The sequence below is a fragment of the Thermobia domestica genome, chromosome 1, assembly GCF_964235325.1.
Source record: "Thermobia domestica chromosome 1, izTheDome1.hap1.1, whole genome shotgun sequence".
Lineage (NCBI taxonomy): Eukaryota > Metazoa > Arthropoda > Insecta > Zygentoma > Lepismatidae > Thermobia > Thermobia domestica.
In genome coordinates this window covers 65,567,354-65,590,549 of record NC_137454.1, presented here as the reverse complement: position 1 = coordinate 65,590,549, position 23,196 = coordinate 65,567,354, and the positions used below count along the sequence as shown (strand labels likewise).

General features: G+C 34.7%; 1 long non-coding RNA gene across 1 annotated transcript; it reads right to left on the bottom strand.

Moving 5' to 3' along the window:
• Positions 1-16,122: 16,122 nt before the first annotated feature.
• Positions 16,123-22,749, bottom strand: LOC145666099 (uncharacterized). The gene is made up of 3 exons (XR_014127690.1): positions 19,396-22,749; positions 17,796-17,885; positions 16,123-16,695 (listed from the first exon to the last, which is right to left on the bottom strand). It is a non-coding gene; the product is annotated as an uncharacterized LOC145666099 (long non-coding RNA).
• Positions 22,750-23,196: the final 447 nt, after the last annotated feature.

Below are 23,196 nucleotides of genomic sequence, written 5' to 3'. Positions count from 1 at the left end.
CACTAAGAAATAAGAAAATTATTAATTGCATAAACACCATAAAAAGAAAACATAAAATTTGAATTTGAAACAACGAATTTAAATCTGCAAATAGATCACAAAGGTAGCTGTGATGTAATCTCATACGTCTCAACTTAAATGGGGATACTTGTGACTTCATAGCCATGCTGTGTTCTATGTCCGTTAGAGACCAAGTATTCCCACGAAAACTCAGGGACGAGTTAATACCGTAAAAATGTTCGCTGAGATTACAGCATAAAATTGAAAATTGGTACATGATGGTGGTAAGAGAAAGAAATTCCCAACCAATTGCTAAGAAAAATAGTTCAGAAAAAACAGGCGAATTTATCAGAGTACTAATCATGCCTATGACGATCATAATAAGAGCAATAATGAAACAGATAAGAGAAGAGGAACAGAATGTGGAGTAATTACGATTACGTGTTCCGCATAACATAGGAATTTGAAATGTACGAATAATGTACTTTCTGAGATGGTTTCCTTTTGTCAAATGAACAAGCCATCCTAATAAAGTTAAAACCGTGTAAACTATTAAGTTAATGAACTGTATGTAAAATGTGTCTGAAACGGTTTTCAGTTTAAATATCACCACCAGTTGCCATGAAGTGTAAACTAAATTAAAGCAAACGAGAAAAATTCCATAGAGTAAAGTTATGTTGGACCACTGGACGCTGAATTGTAGACTGTTTGTATCTTTCGTTAGGGGCATTATTCCTAAAATCTTTGAAATATAATAAAACTTCTTAAAAGTTTGTTCAGATGCAGAGAAATAAGAATTTTTGCTCTGAAAAATGAACGCCATCGTCTTCGAGTAATCTATAAAGAAATAAGTTAATATTGAAGTTACTTTTTTCAAGTATATTCGACGTTCGGTAAAGAATTTAATTATCTTAAGTACTTTTCAATATTTTCATTAAGTTAATATTTTATAACTTAAAAGTTACAGTCCGAACTTAAATGTTCATTGCGATCTAATGTATAACTTGTTACATACTAATAAAAGGAATATCTTATTTATATTACTTGTTTATTTTTCTTATTAGATTTTCAATATCATTTAATTATCTTAATGGTTTTGCTACATTAATAAGGACATTTTTGTTTAAAAAATGAATTAATAACAGAAAACAACAAGAGATTTTACGGAGCTAAGGCATTTATTACACTGTTCAACAAATTTTGATCGAAAGTATGTAAATTCTTTGAAATTGAGATTTTTACATTCATTCAAGCATAATATGAAAGGAAATGAAAATAGAATAATTTTCTTAGCTCAGGTTGTGATAAAAAAAAACGCCCTTGTAAACAGTAGCTGTATATATACAAATGTATTAATATTTATAGAACATTTAAGCAAAATCCTTGTAAAAACCTACATTTCACTTTCTTTTTATCTATTTCAGTGTGATGTGATAAGCTGGGGAGTTAAGAAGTACCCTAATTTATAGCTTTCTATACCCTTGTACTTCCTTTTCCAAAATTGCGCTAATACCAGTTTCACAGCGATACAGAAAATAAAGTAACCGTGGTCGAGTTAAACATTAACAATTCCGTAATAAAAATCAGTATTAACATCAAAACATGAAAAATATGTACAAATACCTTTTTGTGCAAGAACTACACTGCAATGTAGACAAAAGTTTCAAGTGATCCCTTGTACAGGATTATGTTTATTTTTTGAGCGTCTTCGCTTGGCTTGCCTTTTGTAGGTTACATCTGGAGCATCCCTTGCAATAGTCTAACAGTAGTCTGCCAATATGTTAGAACTCCACTTTCCCTCATATCTCTTCTCCATGGCTGCAATATCTTGATGGAAACGCTCATCATGTTCGTCATTTACTGCTCCACAATCTTCGGGAAAGAAGTCTAGATGTGAATGAAGAAAGTGGAGTTTCATAGACATATTGCAACCAAGATTTTCGTAGCACAATAACAACTTTGCTACCAGTTGTTTGTAATTTGTTGCTCGGTGTCTTCCCAAGAACTGTGAACAAACGCTCTTCAAGCTTTCCCACCTCAGCTTTCTCCTCACCTTGGAGAATTTCGTCGAACTTGTGATTTTTGAATAGTTGCCTAATCTGTGGCCCTATGAAAACACCCTCTTTAACTTTGGCATCACTTAATCGAGGGAATTGTCCTCTTAGGTACTTATAGGTCTCATCCTCTTGGTTCATGCTCTTAACAAAACTTTTCATAAGACCTAATTTAATATGTAGAGGGGGAAGTAAAATTCGGCTACGATCTACCAGTGGTCCATGCTGCACATTTTTCACTCCCGGCTGAAGAGTTTCTCTGGTACTCCAATCACTTTTGCGGTAATGAGATCCACGATCTCTACTGTCCCATTCACACATAAAACAACAATACTTTGTAAACCCTAACTGCATACCTAGCAATAGTGCTATTACTTTAAGGTCACCACAAATGAGCCACTGAAAATAGTAATATTTAATAGCTTGAAGTAAACATTTCAAGTTTTCATAAGATTCCTTCATATGAACTGCGTAACCTACAGGATTTGAAGGAAGTTCATTTCCAATATGTAAAAGCACTGTCTTTAAACTCACCTTGGACGAATCTATAAAGAGCCTCCACTCCGTAGGTTCGTAATTAATTTTAAGTGCCCTCATGAGACCATTTACATCTGTACATGCCACAAGTGTGTCTTCCATAGTAAAAAATGAAGTGAACATCTCCCTATTCCGATACACTAAAATATTTACTTTTTTCTGCAATAAATTCCATTGCTTTAAGCGTGACGCTAAAATTTCGGCTTTGCTTTTCGAGAGGTCCAAGTCTCTGGTTAGATCACTTAGTTCCTCTTGAGTAAGTCTATGTGGTTCACATGAAGGTTCTTCTACAACAAACGTAGGGTCCTTCGAAGTACTTGATTCAGGAGCTTCAACTTCTTGATCATCAGAAGAAAGATCGTATTCTTTAGGTGGGTCAGGAACAGGTAGTCCTTCTCTATGTGGAACAGGGCGCATTGCAGAAGGTATGTTAGGATAGATCAAGGCCCGCTTCTTCTTCGTGGAAATTCCCTTCTTGACGGAAGGAACCATACAAAAATAACAGTCTCTGATGTGGTCGCTTGGCTCCCTCCAAATCATGGGCACTGCAAAATGCATTGAGCGCCCCTTCCCATTAATCCAATTTCTTAGATTTCTGGCACAAGTGTTACACACAATGTGGGGTGCCCAAGATTTATCTTGGCCTCCAATTTTACAACCAAAGTAATATTGATAGGCTTTTCTTATTAGTGGTGTTATAGTCTGCTTTTGTGAGGAAAATGTCACTTCCCCACACACGTAGCAGAAGCTATCCGCACTGTTTACACAATTTCGCGGCATTTTTGTTTATTGAAATCCTCAAAATGTCACTTGAAATAGTTCCGACAACTATTTAAAAATATACATTCGAAATACCAGTATTTTTGCGTACTTGTAGTTGTATTTTTATGTCCTGCACTACACAAACGTCACACTCAAAATGCTGATAACTGCACTAAATCTGTCTTTTCTAACAATAGCAGAACACCTCTGAGATAAGGAACACAATGAAACCAAGCGTTCATATAGTTTTTCCAGTGTTGCCAGATCAGTGTAACATTTTACCCCAAACGAAGCGAATATATTTATTTTTAAAGCTTTATTATTAGCGAAAAGTAGAGCTAATATTCGAAAATAACTTTCAAATTCGTGATCAGCACCACAAAATCAATAAGAATTAGCTGATTTTGTTCAATTTACATACTTCGCAAATGATGAACAGAAATGCCAGTGTCTGATAATTATCATGCCAGAAACTGAGCATACATTTTTCTCACCTATATAGATAGTCTTAAAACAGCTGTAAGTTTCCTTAGTATAGTTTTGAATATAATATCTGGTTCCTTATAAATTATATATATTCTTTACTGTCCTTCATTTATTCAATAAACTTCCATCAGGAAAATGGTAGGGAACGTAGTTCAGGCCCTTAGTAAACGCAAATATAAGCAATATCTATTGAAGTTCGTCACATGCACGTTAGCAAGATTAACAGTAATAGTTCCGGAGAATTTGTAATGTGGAGGTTTCGATAATTACAGGTGTCTGTGAGAACTATTTAAGAGGTTCTTGTTAGAAAGATGTCCCATAGTTTTTACCTGCGTTTGGCAACATTGATGAAGTTGAGCATGCGCAGTAGCATTGTCTAGTATTCTGTGCTTGCAAAAAAGATCGATTGGTCCGAGGAATATTGCGCATCTTAGTGTAACAGCAAGTTGAAATGGCTGTCATCATAGAATATCCCACCAAATGTGAAGTGAGATCTGTCATACTACCGTAATTCTGAACGCCGAAGGACAGAATTCATCTGACATCCATCAGGAATTGTGTGCTATTTATGGACCAACAGAAATGAGTGAACGGAAGGTTAGGCAATGGTGGAAAGTATTTCGGAAAGGGCGTCCAAACGTTCCTCAATGTGTATAGCAGAAAACCTAGTGTTTAGTCTGACGATCAGGTGAAACACTTAACGACAAAGTGTGATCCGATCGCCGGTTCACAATAAGTGAACTGGCCAAAGAGTTTCCAGATGTGTTTGCGAAAACAGTGTATCGAATTATTACTGATAAACTGGATTATCACAAACTGTGAGAGAAGTGGTGTCAAAATGCTGACAGATGCTTACAGAAACCAAAGAACTACAGCTGTAGGTGATTTTTGGCCCGCCACGCGGAGAATAGATATGATCTCTTTTCTTACATATAAACAGGGCATGAAGCCTGGATATCAAACGCCACTACCTAGTCAAAGGAGCAGTCAACACAATAGGGGTACTCTGGATCTCCTAAAACGAAGACATTCAAACAAATATCATCAGCTCAAAAAATCACGGCAGATGTGTTCTGAATCAGGAGGGAGTGATTCTTGTGTAATTCTTGGAGCTACGAACAATTACAGCAGAGATGTATTGCAAAATACTATAGCAAAACAGCAAAGGTGAATACTACGCTCTGAAATTCTGATCCATTACAACGCCCTCTCACACAGCTGCTCGTGCTATTGAGATAATTCACAATTTCGAACTACTCAATCATCTCCCTTACAGCTCCGACCTTACACCAAGCGATTTCTTTCATTTTCTTTACCTGAAAAGGGACTTGCGTCGAAACATTTCAACGACAAAGAAGTGTAAAGATATGAATTCTGAACTGGATGAACTCGTACGTGGCAAAATTTTATAAATACGGAAGCTTGCGCTACGCTATCAGAGATGTGTGGAGGTTCGTTGTGTCTGTTGTGTCGAAACGTAGCCTAGGTGTGTTGTGTCGAAACGTTGCCTAGGTACTTACCTGTACACCAATCACAAAAAAATTATATTCCTCTCATTTTCTTCTTTTTTCTTTTCAATTATGGAGCCCCGTTTTTACGTGTACCTCGTAATAAGACATAGCATGTAAAATTGCAACGGTGAACATACACGAGTCATCATTGCTTTCGCAATTGGTAAGAATTTATATTTAGTATAAATCTTAAATGCTTTAATTAAATACCTCCGCCCTATGTTTTCCTTTAATGTCCAATAGTTGAAAGTAAATTACTGATACGTACTTGGAGTAGTAATGATGGGAGCTTCATGGGACATATTAAGTTGTAGTTGAATTTAAAAATAATTGAAAACTTCATAATAAGAAAATCAATTATTAATATAAGAAGCAAGTTGTTTTCCACAGTTGTGAAAGTACGGTAGACATCCAAACTATGGAAATTCAACATTGAAACAAATCTATACGTTAAGCTGCAGAGAGAGGAAAGCTGTTAATTACTAAAATCATGTTCAAATTATATATGTTAAATGGTTGATTCTTGTCACGTTTAAAGCTTGGGGGAAGGTTGAAATTGAAAAAAAATCTTAGAGAGGAGAAGATAAAAGGATAGCTAGAAAAAAACAGCTGCGCGCCAAAAGAGTAAGCTAGGACACTAAAACTACAAAGATAAGTGGTCGAATTTAAACATATTATAATCCACAGCCAAATATACTTTTATATGTCGAAAACAGGTGACCTACTAAATATGTAGACTAAGATAAATATCCCCAAGTGCGTGACACGTCCGTGCCCACAATGGGATTTTCATAAAGACAAGGGCTTTAGAAAAATCCCACTCCTCACTGTACCCGATCAAACACCATTGGAGACCACGGCCCAACCGGAAGGATGGTGTGGTCTCTAATTTAGGATTTCTAAATAAAAAATATCCGACCCCTCAGAAAATTAGAAGTTACGAGTAAAGTATAGAAAACTAGAACAAAATCAATAAATAAAAAAATCTAACAGGGATTTTCCAAAATAAAAAAATAAAAAAATAAATTTTGCCCTAGTAAGTTGTCTACACAAATCTTACTAGTAGCTCCGAATCCGTAAGATTTGCTACATCTTGAGGTGTCATTTAATTTCAATCACTACCTAGTTTAAAAACTAAGGAAAATGAAAATATTTAGGGGGGAAGGATTGGCAACTTGGTACGGAATAATGAGTTTCTACTGTAATAAATTTACTAGGTTATTCAATCCTATCCACTTCGTCACATCTGCGAACAGTAATGAACTCGGATTAATAAGGTGACATGGAAAAAATCAAAGTGGCAGAGTAGTATCGCCAATGTAAGATGAACGCATATATTTAAACTATACTAAGTGGGGAAAACGATTATTCTGTTCTGTAGTTTCATGAAAATTGTTCGAAATCATTTGCAGCATAAACACTACTGATGTCGTCCAATCAAATAAACAGTTAGTATGTACAGTTACTAGTGAACGGGAAGCCACGAAGTCAAAACATAATCCATCATTTTCACACAATATCCTTTCTCACATGAAATTCTGACGTACTGGTCAGTGCACGAAACATTTATTATTATATATAAATAAGTAATCTTTCGTGGCAAAGAGTACTACTGGGCACATATATTTACAGGGGTCCTATTACTTACTCACACTTAATATAATATATATTATCACTATTAGTATTATTCATTTATTCACATTCTAGAACATAATCTCCTTTATAGACACCCTATTCCATCATTCTGCCCTAGATGCACTAGACTGTTCAAAGCAGTCTCATTATATATATATATATATATATATATATATATATATATATATATATATATATATATATATATATATATACAGTGATTTATTTGTGGATTTTGTAGAAGGGGGGAATATTTATGAAAGATTGTGTTCCGTATAACAAAACAACTATAAAGTCAGGTTGGGACAACGTTATTAAACCTATATATTTTGAAATTATGGTACTAGTTTCATAGCCAGTTTCCAAGTTCATAATTTTTTTCATTAAAAAAAACATTTTTATGATAAATATTGGTAGGGACGTTAGATAAAATTTGGTTAGGTAGATGAGATTACATTCGTTACTTGCCTTGCTACTTTTCATCCTACTGCTGAGGACAAGTGTGCAGCATCCAGCAAAAGCCCTATACTTACATTGCAACCTGCATAATTTGTCATAACAAGTGTCACACTCCTACGTAAAACTGTTTTGTTATGACAAGTAATTCATTAGTCCATTCTTATTAGGTATTTGAAGACGAAATTCATTGCCCGAACAATAAATACTGCAAAAGTTAAGAGTTTACTTTTTGCATAACAGTGATAAGTGCACATACACTTGAATCTAATTTTATTAAATAGAAGGGGAAAGACGGTGCTAAATTTCATTCTTCATAACATAAATAAGTTTTAGTACCAGTAGAATTAATAGTAGTCACACCGTACCTCACTGTAGAATAGTGAAGCAATAGGAGATTGGTTTATAAAGCAATAGGAGACACCGTCTTTTTCCCAGTTTATTTGTCGGTAGCAGCATGATGTCCACTTTTTATCCAGCTGGTGACATACTTTTCTACATTGAAAGAAGTCTCGTAATGTCTGATAGATTCGAGGGTTTTTTTTACAGATAAAGGGTTTCTAGCGTCAGTGTGCTGTAAGTTTAAGCTGGAAAAGCCTCACCCACAGTATGCAGAAGAAACAAGAAGAATAATGATTTCATGTTAAGATTTTGTAGATTTCGCCCAATATTAGAAGGTTCCCTCGGAATGCTGCAGAATTTTGGCTGTATTATCAGAGGAAAGTTTATTTTATTTTATTTTAATTTAATTTTCATTACTTCTTTGTCGCCGTATAACATTCTTGCAGACAATTCTTCTGACCACTTGGATTGTAGCAAAACCTCGACCCTACTGAACGTTTCGTTAGGAAAGCAAGACCGTATGTTATCTGCTAGACCCTGACAGAATTACAATCTGTTTTGCTAGTACTTCTCAAGAGACCTGTCTAAGGGTTTTGCAAGTAGGACTCCACAAAACTGACCAGTTTCTTCGAACTGACGTTGTAATTCTTCCATGAACATGCCATCCTTTTCTTGCAACGCTTCCAGTACACGTACAGTTGTTTCAATTTTGCTTATTGCCTGTACAGTACAACAGATTCTGACCTTTCTTGTAGAAACAGGCTAAGGACATCTAGAGGTTCCAGCACATCTCGGATCATGGACGACATTTCCTAAATAAAATTCCACTTAGTGAAATTTTGCAGGCCCAAAAATATTGCACGCTGCTCAAAACTTCTCTGCAAATTTGTAGAAGCTTCTCGAAAGTGTTCCACTAGCGCAGGGTAGGACTTCCACAATGCTTCTACTGAACGAAATGAACAGCCTCACCACGTACATCAAAAACTTTAGTAATACGTATTATAGAAGCGAATACTTAGTTCCCCTGATATTAATTTGATTTCTCGTGTTCTACGGGGATATTGAGTAAACACCGTGTAATCGTTCTACAAAATTTTGAAAATGAACCATATCTGAAACCGTATTAACAGCGTTGTGAACAACCAGTTCCATCTTCTGACTCATGTAGTAAAACCAGGGGCGTCATTTAGGGGGCAGGGAGGGGCAATTGCCCCCCCCCCCCCCTGAGTTTGAGGTTTATATAGATTTTATCAATAGAATAGTAGAAAATAAGTGAAAAACGAAAAATTTTACTTATATTAAGGGAAATCTGAAATGACGCTCCTGAGTAAAACACGAGTAAATTGGTGTCTAATTCTCGCTGCAGTAAAGAGACAGCATCATTTATTCCGTCTTGCATGTTACTGGCGCTCTCAGACAAACTGCCATAAGTCTTTCCCGTAATATCGTTTTGGAAAGATTCATACGGGTTCACATAATCACGGAATCACAAACTTCTCTGTCTGTATTGCCTGTTACTCAAATAATCCTAAAATTATATTGATACATACGTGATTAACTACAGTACGGATATACACAATGAGAACTGGTTTATGAGACACAGTGGAGGAGTCATCCAGCATTAGCTCGAAGGGTTCAACGGAACGCACAAGGTATTCGGCCAGTTTGCCTTCATTTCTGTAGCTAAAAGTCAATAATATTTACACATGTAACATAGCAGTAAAGAACTTGTCCGAGGTCCATTAAATTTTATTTCTTGTAATTTAATAAGATGTGGGAGCATCGTAAACGATAGACGATTTTGGACTATAACGTAGGCAGTCCTAAATATCGTAGCTATGTTTTTAACACGAATTTCATTCACAATTTTCCACCTGTCTTCTGCATTTGCCATTGAAACCTATATTTCTTCCCTATCCCTTTGTTCACATACTGACATATGAACATTTTTTGTGTTCAATAGACTTTTCGTGGTCAAAAATTTTATAAAAACGTTTCTTTGATGCTTTTGCAATAATATCGTTGCACCATACACTTTGTACATTTATTCTTCTTTCTGTATGAATACCGAAATAAAATTAAATCTTCAAGTTTTACGTCCCACGTTTATGCCGGTTCGGCTAAAGGAGAAGGGTGATGATGAAAAATGAACGAAATGGTGGAATGAAGAAAGTGGAAGGAAACAGAAGAACCCCGAGAAAACTCACGCACTGTATCAATACCGAGTTTACGAACGGAAGCACATATAATACACACAACGCGAATGTCATTAGTATTTTGTTTAACACCTAGCCACGTCGTTTAATTTTCCAGCTTGCAAATTGTTTTTGATCACATATTGAAGAGAACAAGCCACTGGGGCTAGAAATAACCTTACCATTATTAACACTAGGTCCCGAATCATTTTCATTTTTTCTGATGAGATATCTCTAATGTGATTTCGGACGTTGCACTATCTTCAAAGCCTCTTACTTTGTGTGCTGGAATTACTTGCCTCATCGTCAGGAGCTTTTCTTTTGTTAAAATATAGTCTAATATAATATCCAACTCCTTTTGTTCTTTTTAACGTGCTTGTCAACGAAAAAGATACCAATTCACAACTGCTATGACTGCTCACTGATTACTGAAAACTTTTTTTTTTTTTTTTTTTTACTGTGCTACTCAGATTAAGAATGATAAGTAGTGATGCCTGTTGAAAGAATTTTTCTTCGAGAAGCAATTCTATAAACAAGACCAACACAGCTCGCCTTAGAAAGGGGGAAAATATCTTCCCAGGCTGGGAAGACTGAATTAAATCTAGAGACAGGGAAGTCAAACTTAGAAGGGGGGAAATTCCCAGGTTTCCCTGGCTACAAATAAATCCCTGTATATATATATATATATATATATAAATCAACAAGCTACTACAGTACACTGATCCATACGCGCGAATTTGTATGGACTGATACTACATCATTTCAGTACAAACCACAGTACATTTACGCTTCACGGCTTTATATTATTTTAATATGCAATGAGAATTCAACATCATTCACTATCCTCTTAACGAAACGCGATTATATTTTGAAAACGACAACAATGCGATCGCTCATAGAACGTAACAAAGAGATTGAATTTCAAACGGCAGTCTGACTACAGAATAATGCTATATACATGCAATCTTCGGTTTAAAAGTAAACTCGAAGTGTAATTTTATTAATCATTGAAGTATGAAACTACATAACAGATTGTGCTTTTCAGAGAAGATAATTAATAATGTAATATAATACGTTATGAATCAATGTACTTATTACGACGGACCAAAGGAGATGAATAATCAATGGGTAACAATACACTGTCCTTAAATAGATTAATTTTACATGCACGCACACGCACGTAAACACAGAAATTACACATATGCATGCGAACACATATCACAATATATATATTAATTACTAAGTATAATCTAAACAAATCACTAATATTATCCCATTCTAAACCGGCTCGGAAACTGAAAAGAAAGAGAATAATCAGAGCCAAATGGCCCTTCATTTTTTCCAATTACAAGAATATATTAATGCTCCGGGAGGGACATATTGAAGCTATTAACGAAAGACGTCCCTTTCCTGAAGGGAAAATGAAAATCACTTAACCCATTTCCGTTGGAAGTTGTGATCAATTCAGGGGTAAATGAGAGTCCCTCTTAACGTTTACACTGACATAATTAATTCTACTACCAAGAAAAATACACCAATTGACATGTTAATAAAAGAGCACAGAAACTGCACACCAAGATTATATATATATATATATATATATATATATATATATATATATATATATATATATATATATATATATATATATATATATATATATATATATATATATATCAGGACAAACCTATCATAACGGGAATTTCAAGGGTGAAGAGGATATCCTAAACGTCTCTCAAACACCGAATCTTAATTTGCAGGACCACACAAAACCAGAAAACCAATACACTATTTCTTCATGCCTGTCCTTATATGATTTCAGTCCCAAACATGGCGTCTCCATAACGAAAGTCGATATTTTGACTTTTCTACGTAATTTCACTGCAGGGTTTTAATTGTTCAAGACGTGTTTCTGCTTCCGAATTTATTTCTCATCTGAAACTAATTTGATCTTATTTCTGTTTAGTTTTTCTGTCGAATTCTCCTGGGTTTATAAATATTAGGTGAAGCGATGGTGCATACTCCTATCTACACCAAGATCACCTCAGAAAGTACAAGATGGAGGCCCGCGAGAAAACTAAGGCTCCCAATCAGAGCAATGGGATTTTGGCGCCGAAAAATACAAAGCGAATGAAAAGTAGTAAAAGCTGGATGAAAACGAATTTTTGGAGGATATGGGCATTTCAGAGGGACGAAGGGGGCCTAAGTTATTCTACCAAATATCAGATTGGTGGACAATCTCAAAACTTTCTGTCCAATTGCTGACCTATGTTTTTATGTGGCATTAAGATGTATAATTTCAATAATCATCCATTTGAAATCTCCATATACAGAGTTTATAATGAAATAATATATAAATAAAGAAATTATAGCCCGAAATATAATTCTTCCTAGATTATTCCGAAGCTCCCACATTAACTTTGGTTTGAGTAAAGAACAAATGAATTTAATACATAAACCGAAAATTATGTGTTGAAAATTTTACAGTACGCGGTACATCGGAAAAGTATTGGGTCCCCTTAACAAAAATTTCATTACCTTGACTGTAATGGTACATTACACACACACACACACACACACACATATATATATATATATATATATATATATATATATATATATATATATATATATATATGAATTATACGGAGAGATCAAAGAAAATGTACACAATTTTTCATCCAACTCGAATAACATTTATGGGAATTCATTAAACTCTGATAATTTCCAGTAAGTACGTAGTTTAAATGTTAGTTGTTTTTGAAGATAGCTCATTTCGAAGATCACAATGCTAAAAATGCATAAACCTTTTACGAAAGTGATTATAGTTAAATATTTTCTTATTCTTTTATGAATACAAGGAAACTTAAAGGAATGGGAGTTAGAATATATGGCTTTTGCAACTGTAATCAAATCAAAACTTCTATTAGTCATATTGCTGGTAACAAACTTAATTTTTGTCCATCCTTTATTTGAACCTTAAAAAGGATCAAGATAAAGGTTATTATTTATCATATACATTCGACGAAACTAATTCAGACTTAACGAAACTGTGCATAGTAGTACATAATGATGAATTAAGTGTGTATGTGATCAATAACGGGTATATTTTGTAGAACCCTTGAACTTTAAGCATTTCGAATTATTAACGCCGAGAATCAATAAATAGTTTCAGTAATAATCACGTTCATTGTCCTAGTATTATTCATCTTTTGTAACATTATTTAATTAAGTACCGTAAAAAAATTCCTACGTTGCATATACCTTACTTTTAGGGGCTAATATACTGTATATAACATAGAGCACGAATAAGTAACATCACCCATTAATTTCAGATTTCATTAATTAAAAATATTAACTAAAATAACAATGTCATTCGATATAATAATAGTATTGTATTTAGAAAATCTACTCTTTTATAGTTTGGAATTATTATTAGATCCTCTTCTCCCTTTTGATTAACGAGTAAGACAAATAACATTTTGATACTTCGGTACAAATAGGTTACTTACGGGTACAATACTGTATTACTTAACTAGGATGACTTAGTTGAATTTCTCTGTCTGCTAGCAACTACAGTTTTCTTTTTTTTTTAAATATATTATTTCGGACCAACGTAAAGTTCCAGGATTCTAAGATAATACTAAATTATTGATATGTTATTTTTGTCAATTCTTCTAATAAATATTTCTTACATTTCGTAGAATCGAGGAATACGAATACAGCATATACTTTCATTTACAAATCTATCAGGTGATGAATTGACTCTGCACAGTTAGATATATAAGAAAATTTCTTCAAATAATTTGCCAGTTGGAAATGTAAATAAAATAGAAACTACATTGCCTCACTGAACTGCTATGCTGATATATTTTACAGAGGTTGTTTAGTTTACATTTGGCAAATTTCGACTTACCTAAAAATTTAGAAGAATCCATGGCGCCAGGTCCATAAATGCTCGATATGTTTCCCTTGGTTCCTAATAATAATCCGACAGCATAATTTCCACTGTAATAGGCTTCTCTGAAGAACTGGGAGGGGAATCTTGTCCCATTCCCTTTGCACAGCTTTCCAAAGTCCTTCCACAGTTTTCACACTCCGTTTTCCCAAAGCCGGCATCAGCAATCCAAATCCACAATAGTCCATGGATCTTGCATCTTCAGATTTAACAGGTTCCTCATGGAAAGGTATCACCTGTATACCACTTATTTCCTCCATCTCCCTGTAGAATGCGAAGGACGATCGTCAAGTATGTCCAGACGCATATCTATCTGGTGCGCATTCACATGAACAATCTTGTCCATGTGAATGCGCACCAGATAGGTGTCATTTCCGTACATTGTTGGAATCTCATGTTCGTAGATCGGCCGCATGATCTGCTCCTGAAAATACTGCGAATTTATTTTGGAGTTCTTCGCCACCCTACGAATCTTCAGTTTACCTCGGTAAAAGTAGCCAGTAACGACCATGAAGCCTTTTGGGAAGGATTCTTTACAAACACGGACCCACCTTCTGAAGTTCTTGGCGCCTTTCTCTCGGTAAATGATGGCTCTTGGTTTGCCGCAGTCGGAAAGGTAAATCCATGCTTCATCGAGCGTTACGACGTACAACCGCCTTTCTTTTGCCTGATGCCGTTCGTACAGCTTCCGGGCGTCACACTTTCGTTCCTTTTGGTGGGCATCCATGAAAAGATGACCGCCAGCTTTCATGACTTTTTCCAGCTTGAATTGATGGTGTAACGTCCGGCTCACAGTCCCCAAAGACACGTCAAGACGATTAGCTATGTGTTGGCTGATTTTCTTGCATTGCCATTTTGCGAAGTTTCCTCTGCATGGTTGAGGTGGGCTTTGTGCATTCCCGCTTCCTAGGCAACTTCGTTGGTGATCCAAATGGTGGAACTTCGTTGCCCTTGTACTTTTTAATAACACTTTTATTCCACTTAAACTGATGTTGCAACCATTCTTCTTGCTTTGTTTTCTAATGACAGAAACACTAAAGTGGGCGTCATAAAGAGCCGCAACATAGCCTTCCTAAAAACCGGCTTAGTTTGGACGGCATTTTGGTCACAGAGCGGAAAAACACACATTTGGAAACAAATTTAACACAACACTCACAACAATGATCCTGTTTTGTGCGTTATTGTCATCCGCGAGGAGAAACAACTCCGTTTCCAGGAAGCCACTGCACAACACTGCAAGACGCCACGACCCAGGTCGGGTGAGTCCATTCTGCCCGGGAGGGGGAAGGAACGAAATCGTAGGCTGAACAACATCTGTATAATAAAAGCAATAGCCCGATTGTCACCAGTAACATGTGAAATGTGTTGGCCTGCTTAAATAAAATTGAGGCTATCGAGGCCGCAAGCACCACTCGATTCAATGGCTATGGTCTCGAACATGTATTTATCGAGTAGGTTACTATATCTTCTTCCTTTCTCGCACTCTCTAGGGCTGCAATAGCTTCTTCTTGTGATAAAGAAAGAGTAAGGTTAGATAAAGTGAAACTGGCAGAGCAGTTCCAGTTACGACTTCGAAATGTTACGACTTCGGCTCTATTAAAGACCCACACTCCCAACTGATGAGGATAACGGAAAGTTACGATGAGTTCTTTAATTCTGGAACATGTAATGTAACTTTTGCTAATATCCTTCCCCAAATGTCGTCCACTGCAATTGGTCGAATTCTATCACTCTTTGATTAAGTGCAAAATGTAATGATCTGAAAAATACTGGTCTTCTTTAGTTAGGTACTTTACGCGAAAGGATTAAATGAGATAATTCTAAAACCACCGTGGTTAATATTTTCTTTGAATCTGATAGGTTATGGAAGACTAAATCCTTAAGAATGTAAGAACGGAGACCATCAATCCCTCCATACCATACGGATGGAAAAGACTTCATATCATACCGTAATTCAGAAATTGATACTCTTGGTATATTACGCTGAGTATTAGGACGATCTAATAAAGCAAAGGAGCAAAGGAATGTGAAGGGTGTTTCTCTTTAAGTACGTCTGAAACAGAGGTATTAAGTGTTACAATAGCCTTCAGAAATTAATAATCTGACAGCATTTCTTATGTCTCCTTCGTCGAGTTTATTTTCTACTATTTTTGTGTTGGAGCAGATGAACGTTGAGGGTTCCGCTTTGATATTTTTCTGTATATTGATAGGATAACGTGTCTCGGTTATGATCAAATTGTGTTGCAGTCTTGTGGAATATTCATTAATCTTCAGAATGCAACATTTTACGTTTGATTATAGGAATTCTAACACTTTTGCATATCGAGTAATTTCGACTTAGCTGTCAAATGATGTAGCCCTGACCGGCTGCGGTTCACATACCTTGAGATATGAGATACTACCACCATCTCGTGCCTAAAGGGTCAATACTTTTTATACTACCAGAAAAAGTAAAACATAATTCATTATAAAATAATTTAAGAACTCATTATGTTGACACTTGTGTATATTTCTTAATATTAATTCTTCAAACGTCTATGTCATTAAATGATTTATAGAATTAATGTCTTGTAGCACTTTGTCCTTAGCATTTATTTCCAATAATATCATAATAAAACAAATTAGTTTAGTTTGAATTATGATTGTATGCTACTCATCGAATCTGTTTGCAAGCATGGCAATGTAGTTGGTTGAGGATGTTTTTCGTCTGTCTCAAATTGTACTAATATTATCAGATATGTAGATACCGCTCCAGCAATCTGTAAATAAAGAAATAAATAAGTAAGAAGTAGCATACTACTTGCATTTCCGTAATGTTGATAAATAAAATCGCAATAAATATAAAACTGCAATATAAATATAATCGAAGTGTATTTCAGAGTACATTTGATTGTACACTCTTGCTCAAAGAAACTGGCCAAATAAAATGTCTTTTAAAAGCCAGAGTGAAGTTACCATAAGCAAGAAAGTTTTAGACCTTCCACTTGAGTCAGAAAAAGCGTTCCCAATTAAAGAAGACATTTTAACCTTTGTTTGATTTAACTTCATCAGCTAATAAGAATGCATGGTTCGTGAATGAGAGGTAGGTAATTACACCTTATCATACTAGTATACAGTTAGATCATTGTGTATAAATTGTGAATTTGCACTCAAATTTCAAAGAACTTAATACGACACAATAGGCACAAAAAATCCAATTGAAAAACGCAAGACTGTTATGAGATTATATTAAATTCTTTATCATTCATTTATATGAACGTAGTAATTAGATGATTTTTCCAAGCAATGTTGCCCATTGAAGTGAACTGTTTCCTCTGAATGAAAATTTAAGGATTCAATATGTTGTAAAGTTTTTCTTAGTTTAACGTTCCACAATTACGCACCAAGGTTAAAGGGCGTTAATTATGAGATCGGTGGTAACGGTGGAATGATGAAAGTAAGAGGAAATGGAGATTTTCGAGAATTCTATGTAAATGGTTTTTGCCGACAACAAAATTAACTTGGCAAGAACTGAGATAAAACCACTGACTCCACTCTTTCATGATAGTGTACAACATTCTATTTTATTTCTTCACCCTGATTTATAGTTAATTACGATTTATTTTTTTTATTTTTTGTTATTTTAATATACTATGGAATAATAAATAACAATCCTTAAAATATTTTAGTAACTATCCTACTCTATTTCACTAATTAGCGTTTTCCTTAGGGCAGCACTAGCTCCTGTCCTTCCATAAACATCACAGTTTTCAAATCGATTTTTTCATGTACGAAGATTACAGAACAAAAGCAGATATCAAGATTACAATGAAAAATATAGAAATAATAAACGAAACCGTTCATGAGTAGGATTACTTACCGAGTACAAGAGTGTAAAGTCAAGAGGAAATAGTCCACAAACTGAGAATTCAATTTTCCTATGTAACAGCTGCATTGAAAATAAGTGAATCTAGAAAGCAGAAAAGTAATAATTTGTACAAAGGGAAGAGATAGACATGAAACGTGGCATAATCATAAATGAGAGACAATTCATAACGATGAGGTAAATTTAATACTGTGTTTTTCAAACAGTGAAATTCAAATGAAATGCAACAAGTATCAAGCAAGTTTTGAAAATAAATTGGCAACAAGAATTTTTGATTCAATAAAAGTAACGTAAATAACTTTACTCATGTTTGGTCTAACAATATTACTATGCGTGGTACATTGTAGCTTTTTAAAGCTTCTAACTTTCTCATCTGATACGTAGACAACCGTATAATTCTATTATTTGTTTTGAAATCGGTCAACGTTATTTTAGTATGTTCTAACTTTGAACCATATAACTTCCTTTCGCCAACTTAAATAAATATAGTTAAAAAAAAGCATTCCAGGTACACAAATAATGCAAAGAGTAAGTTTCCTGTTTCACCGGTGGTAAGTCTAATAATTTTAATATTGGCGTTAAACAAAAAGAAACATTGTTCAAAGATGAAACATATATATATAAGTAGTAATCGATAGATCAAATTGTCGTAAACAAAATGATATCTATGAATGTAGAAGCTCGTGCTTAGTTTTTTAGAACATGAAGAAATTAATTTTTCATTTCCCGGTATTTAATTTTTTTGTAAAGCTCGGTGATGGTGTAAGAGAACCATAAAAGTTACCAGGCCCGTAGTCAGCCCAGAAATGTTGGAGGGCGGTAGAAGTTAGAGTGGCCCAATCCAACCATAATATAGGTCATTTGCAAGCCTAACGTGAACATTTTAAGGGGGTAGAAAAAATTTAAAGGTGCCAGGTCCCCGTCCCCCTTCATGGATACGGGCATGCCAGTTACCGAAGTGAAACTATACTGAATAAATTCTTATTGACCTCTTTACTATGGCACAAGAAAGACGACACTACGTAATAATGTTAATAGGATAGATGTATCCTAAAATTAACACTAACTCTTAAATTTTAATTTCAGTTTCACTAAAATATTGGCCAAAGATAATAAATACATTTGCTAGTAGACCACAATGAGTTAAACAAGGTAAGCTCACATGCGTAGTTCTCGAGAAAATCCAAAAATTGAACTGTTGCAACGGTTAAAATTAGGTCGTTCGTTGCCAGTAAAAATTAACCAATTTCCTTTTATTTATGAAAATGATATTTACTTATTTATTTACGGTTTATATAGCAAAACACAATGTTAAATAGCATATTGTATGAATTGTTCTGCGTTTTCCTGGCAGTGTCACGTGCGCTACTTTATACAATACAACTTGTAAATGTGATTATAGAAACAAAATGTAAAAGTACTCTTCCATTGCTTAAAATACAGCAGATAACAATATTCTATTCTATTGTACCAGGTACAAATAACAGAACACTGTCTATAACATTTTAGTAATGGCAAATACTCCTTTTAAAAATTAATTCTTATGTAAAAAGATATTTCGGCAACAGAAAAGTAATACAATCAAGGATGTCACCTCTTCCTTTGTTTCCGTGTCAAGAGAAGTGTCTGCAAGCTTGTGCAATATTGCTCCTGTTTGCTTTGCCTATAACGAAAGAAAAAACATAAAACGCTATTTACAAATTGTTTTTAAAATTGAAAATCACATGACAAAATGGACACTTGTCCCAGCGTTTTCTAAACGTCCCTTTTAGAGTAGAACGTTTCTTTTAGAGTAGCCCAAGAGACAAGACGAGGTATAAGGTTTTCTCGTATCGTCTTATATGTTTCTTGTAAAATTCTCGTTTCATTTCGATTTTCGAGGAATTCTTTTATACAAATTATAGACACAAGTTATAAAGAAGTTACACACTAAATTTATTATTAAAGTAAGTTGTGTAATAACTTCTGCCTCTTTAAACGTTGATAACTGCTATTGATTATGTTCGCACAATTTCTTTTTTCATTTACATATCTTATATATAAACCTTAAAACATTGAACATTTTCCAGATTTCAATAATAATACTTAAAATTTTACTTAAAAACTTGGGTGAACTAGTGATCCCTACGAGGCTCAAAAACTTTCTCGTCTTGTCTTGTCTCAAATCCCATTTCAAAAATAAGACGGTCATTGAATCGAAAACGACAGATATTAGTATCAAAATCATAGTTTTATTGGACGCTGAAGTGAGTCGTAGCACCCTCGACGTCGATTAAGTCCTACTTTAGCCCCCATTGTCGTGCGGAAATGGTGAAAAATAATATATCCACAATTACGATATTGATGTGAATTTCATACTTTTCTTAGTCCCTAAGTTGATTTGTTAGTTTCGAAGATGTTTCAGTCCAGTTCGTAATTCTGGGGGAAAGGAATGCAAGATATGTAAAAAAAAAATGTCGAAAATTGATTGATAACACTCCCGATGATATTCAATTAATATGATGCTATTTACGTAGTCCCCTCTAAAATAGTTTTTGGTAGAAAATCTCGAAAAAATCTCACATAATGACTCCTTAAATTAGGATTATCTCTACGAAATATATTTCATCATTTTTTATTTGAAACTATTGCCAATTCACCCCCTGCTTCTTTGCCTTCGTATTCGTCTTGAAACTTGCAAACTTAATGAAATGAAACCATGATAAAATACTTTTTTTTAACATTTTCTTTAGTAAAATAAATCCCTTATTCTTAAAATGTACATCCATTAACAAGTGAATGTTTTAATTATTAACCGGTGGTGCACTTACCTGAGGTGTGTTGGATTCCTGGTTCAATACTCGGCCAAATTTGTGATAAACAACATTGTGTACGTGGGTTTTCTCGAAATACTCTCGTTTTGTCCCACATTTTCATTCCACCAATTCTTCCATTATCATTTACTTGCCTTAATCATAGTTTCCCTTAGCCTAAAGGGCATAATCGTGGGTCGTTAAACTCGAATATTTCATCTCAATTCAATTACTAACGGAGAAGCCTAAAGGAAAATATACCCCATCAAAAGCTAATGATTTACATGGAACTTTGTTTTAAAAAACCGTAATTTTAATGCAGGAATACTCAAAGACGGGGTGAAAACATCCCAATACACTATTAATTTCTATTTCAAACCATTACGCGTTACCTACACATGAGAAACGTTTTGAGAACTTTACAGTGAAACATACAATTAGAGATAAATTAATCCGCTCATTATGACACTTTTAAACGCAAATTATACATAATGTCCAAGAAAAAGTATTTAACGTCTTCATTAATATCGAATTATTTTAGGAAAGTTATCGACAATAGTTATTTTCATATCATATTACTAATACAAGAAACTTCTATATTAAAGATATACCCTTATGTCAAAATTATTGTCACGTATCTATAAATATGTTGTTGTAGGAATATAATTTGATAACGAATTCCCCCTATATTTCTTATAATGTTAGTATATGTATAATCGGCAAAGATATGTATGTGGTAAATTTTATGTCAAAAAAGCAGTAAATAAGAACAATAAAACGAAAATAAAACTTTCCCGTGTATTTAGCAACATTTTGTTTTACTCATTCTAATTTTCGTATTTATAATTCTTTTCCTATGAAATTTACCACAAATATTCATTTTCCGTGAAGCAATGAAGACGTCGTGATTGGGAACAGAAGGAGGGACCCTTTGTATGGTAGTTGTCACGAACTTGAATTCTAATTTGATAATTTAATAAATAAACTAGATTAAGTTGTACTTTTTTCTTTCTACATATGTTTAGTTATTAGTTAATTAGTATCGGACTTCCGAAGAGAAAATCAGATGAATTTATTGACCGTGTCTATAGCGAAAACTCCCAGTCACGACCTCTCTTCAGTTTTATTTAAAAGTAAGAAAGAGTGAAGAAGAGATTATAACAGTACTGGGTTCGATCCACGTACGTCCCACATAGGGATAAACCATATACTAGAGTATTAGGTTCGATTCTACTCGCTCCATATCGGGGTAAACCCTTTTGTTACTGTAAGTGGTTCGTGTCTTGCGGTCCCAAGGCGGGCTTACGCTTTTACTATGGCTCGGGATTCGATCCTCTTCGATTTAATATCTCCTTTGGACTACAATACCAGTTCGGATCATCCATCAAAGAAGACCATATAGCCGCAAGACTACACTACTCCAGAGTTCGGTCAGAACGTCTTGGGGAACCGGCACAAAAACAGATTCTAATTGTACTCTCAGCGCTAACGCAATTTAATAATGTATGAATTATTACGTTGCTTAGACGCTGTTTAATTGTGCTGAAAAGTAAATTGTGTTATATTATTTCTTAAAATTAACAAATAAAAAATATGAATCATAATTGATACTTGAAAGGATACTCTGAATTCTATTCCGCTATTTGCTTTAATTAACAACACTACACTTCACGAACACTTAATACATTATTTTCTGGCACTTTTATTGGATAACTAATTATTGCAATGATATTTTAATTTAGGCCCATTTATATTTACGAACGCGGATGACGCGGACGACCCGAATTTATAGATTATGTTATATCACATTGTTGTTTTTCACAATTCACTAACACTGTTCACTCAGAATGGCACTTGAAGGGAAACTATTTTGGTGATTCCATGGGGATGACCTGTAGATTACGGGTTGCTCTCCTTTCATCTTCCGGGCGATGCGTAGGTTGGTTTCGCTGCTTGTCTACTCCATGTCGCTGAGATAACTTTTAGATTAACGTTCCTAGACGAACATTTTAAAATTATTTATAATCTTCATTACTATGGTGTTAATTCAATGTTACGACGTTTAGATTTATGTTATGCACTTGACTGAATAAAACATTATTTCTATTTGCTCGTTCATTCCAGTCGTTCGCACCAGTTTCTCGTGGTAACTTCACAGGGTGTATTTGTCAGACTAAAGCACCTTTTCTCTCCGTCTTTTCGTGTTGCTAGGCAACAGTTCGCTTTGCTACGCAGTTTGGTGATGTCAGAAGTTAAAAATAACTATGACAACTTATAGGTAGGAATTCTTAGAGACGAAGTTTGTCCATTGTGCTGAATTTTAGTTCCTTATATGGGAAAGCGAGAGGAACTCTACGATCTCCGTCGCAGACGAGACGCATATACATATATACATATTCGTTTGTTGGCTGAGAGAAAAATTCTTAAGAGCACTTTTATGCGAGGTTCATTTAAAAAGTTAAAAATTTTCTTCTTTAATAATCGATCAGCTAGACCGTACAGTTACAAGATATATATGAAAGTAGAGAAGGAAGATCCGTGTAACGTGGGTTCCTGTCACCACGGCATGGCGCGTCCTCAGGTTGCAGATCGAGGAGAAGGCC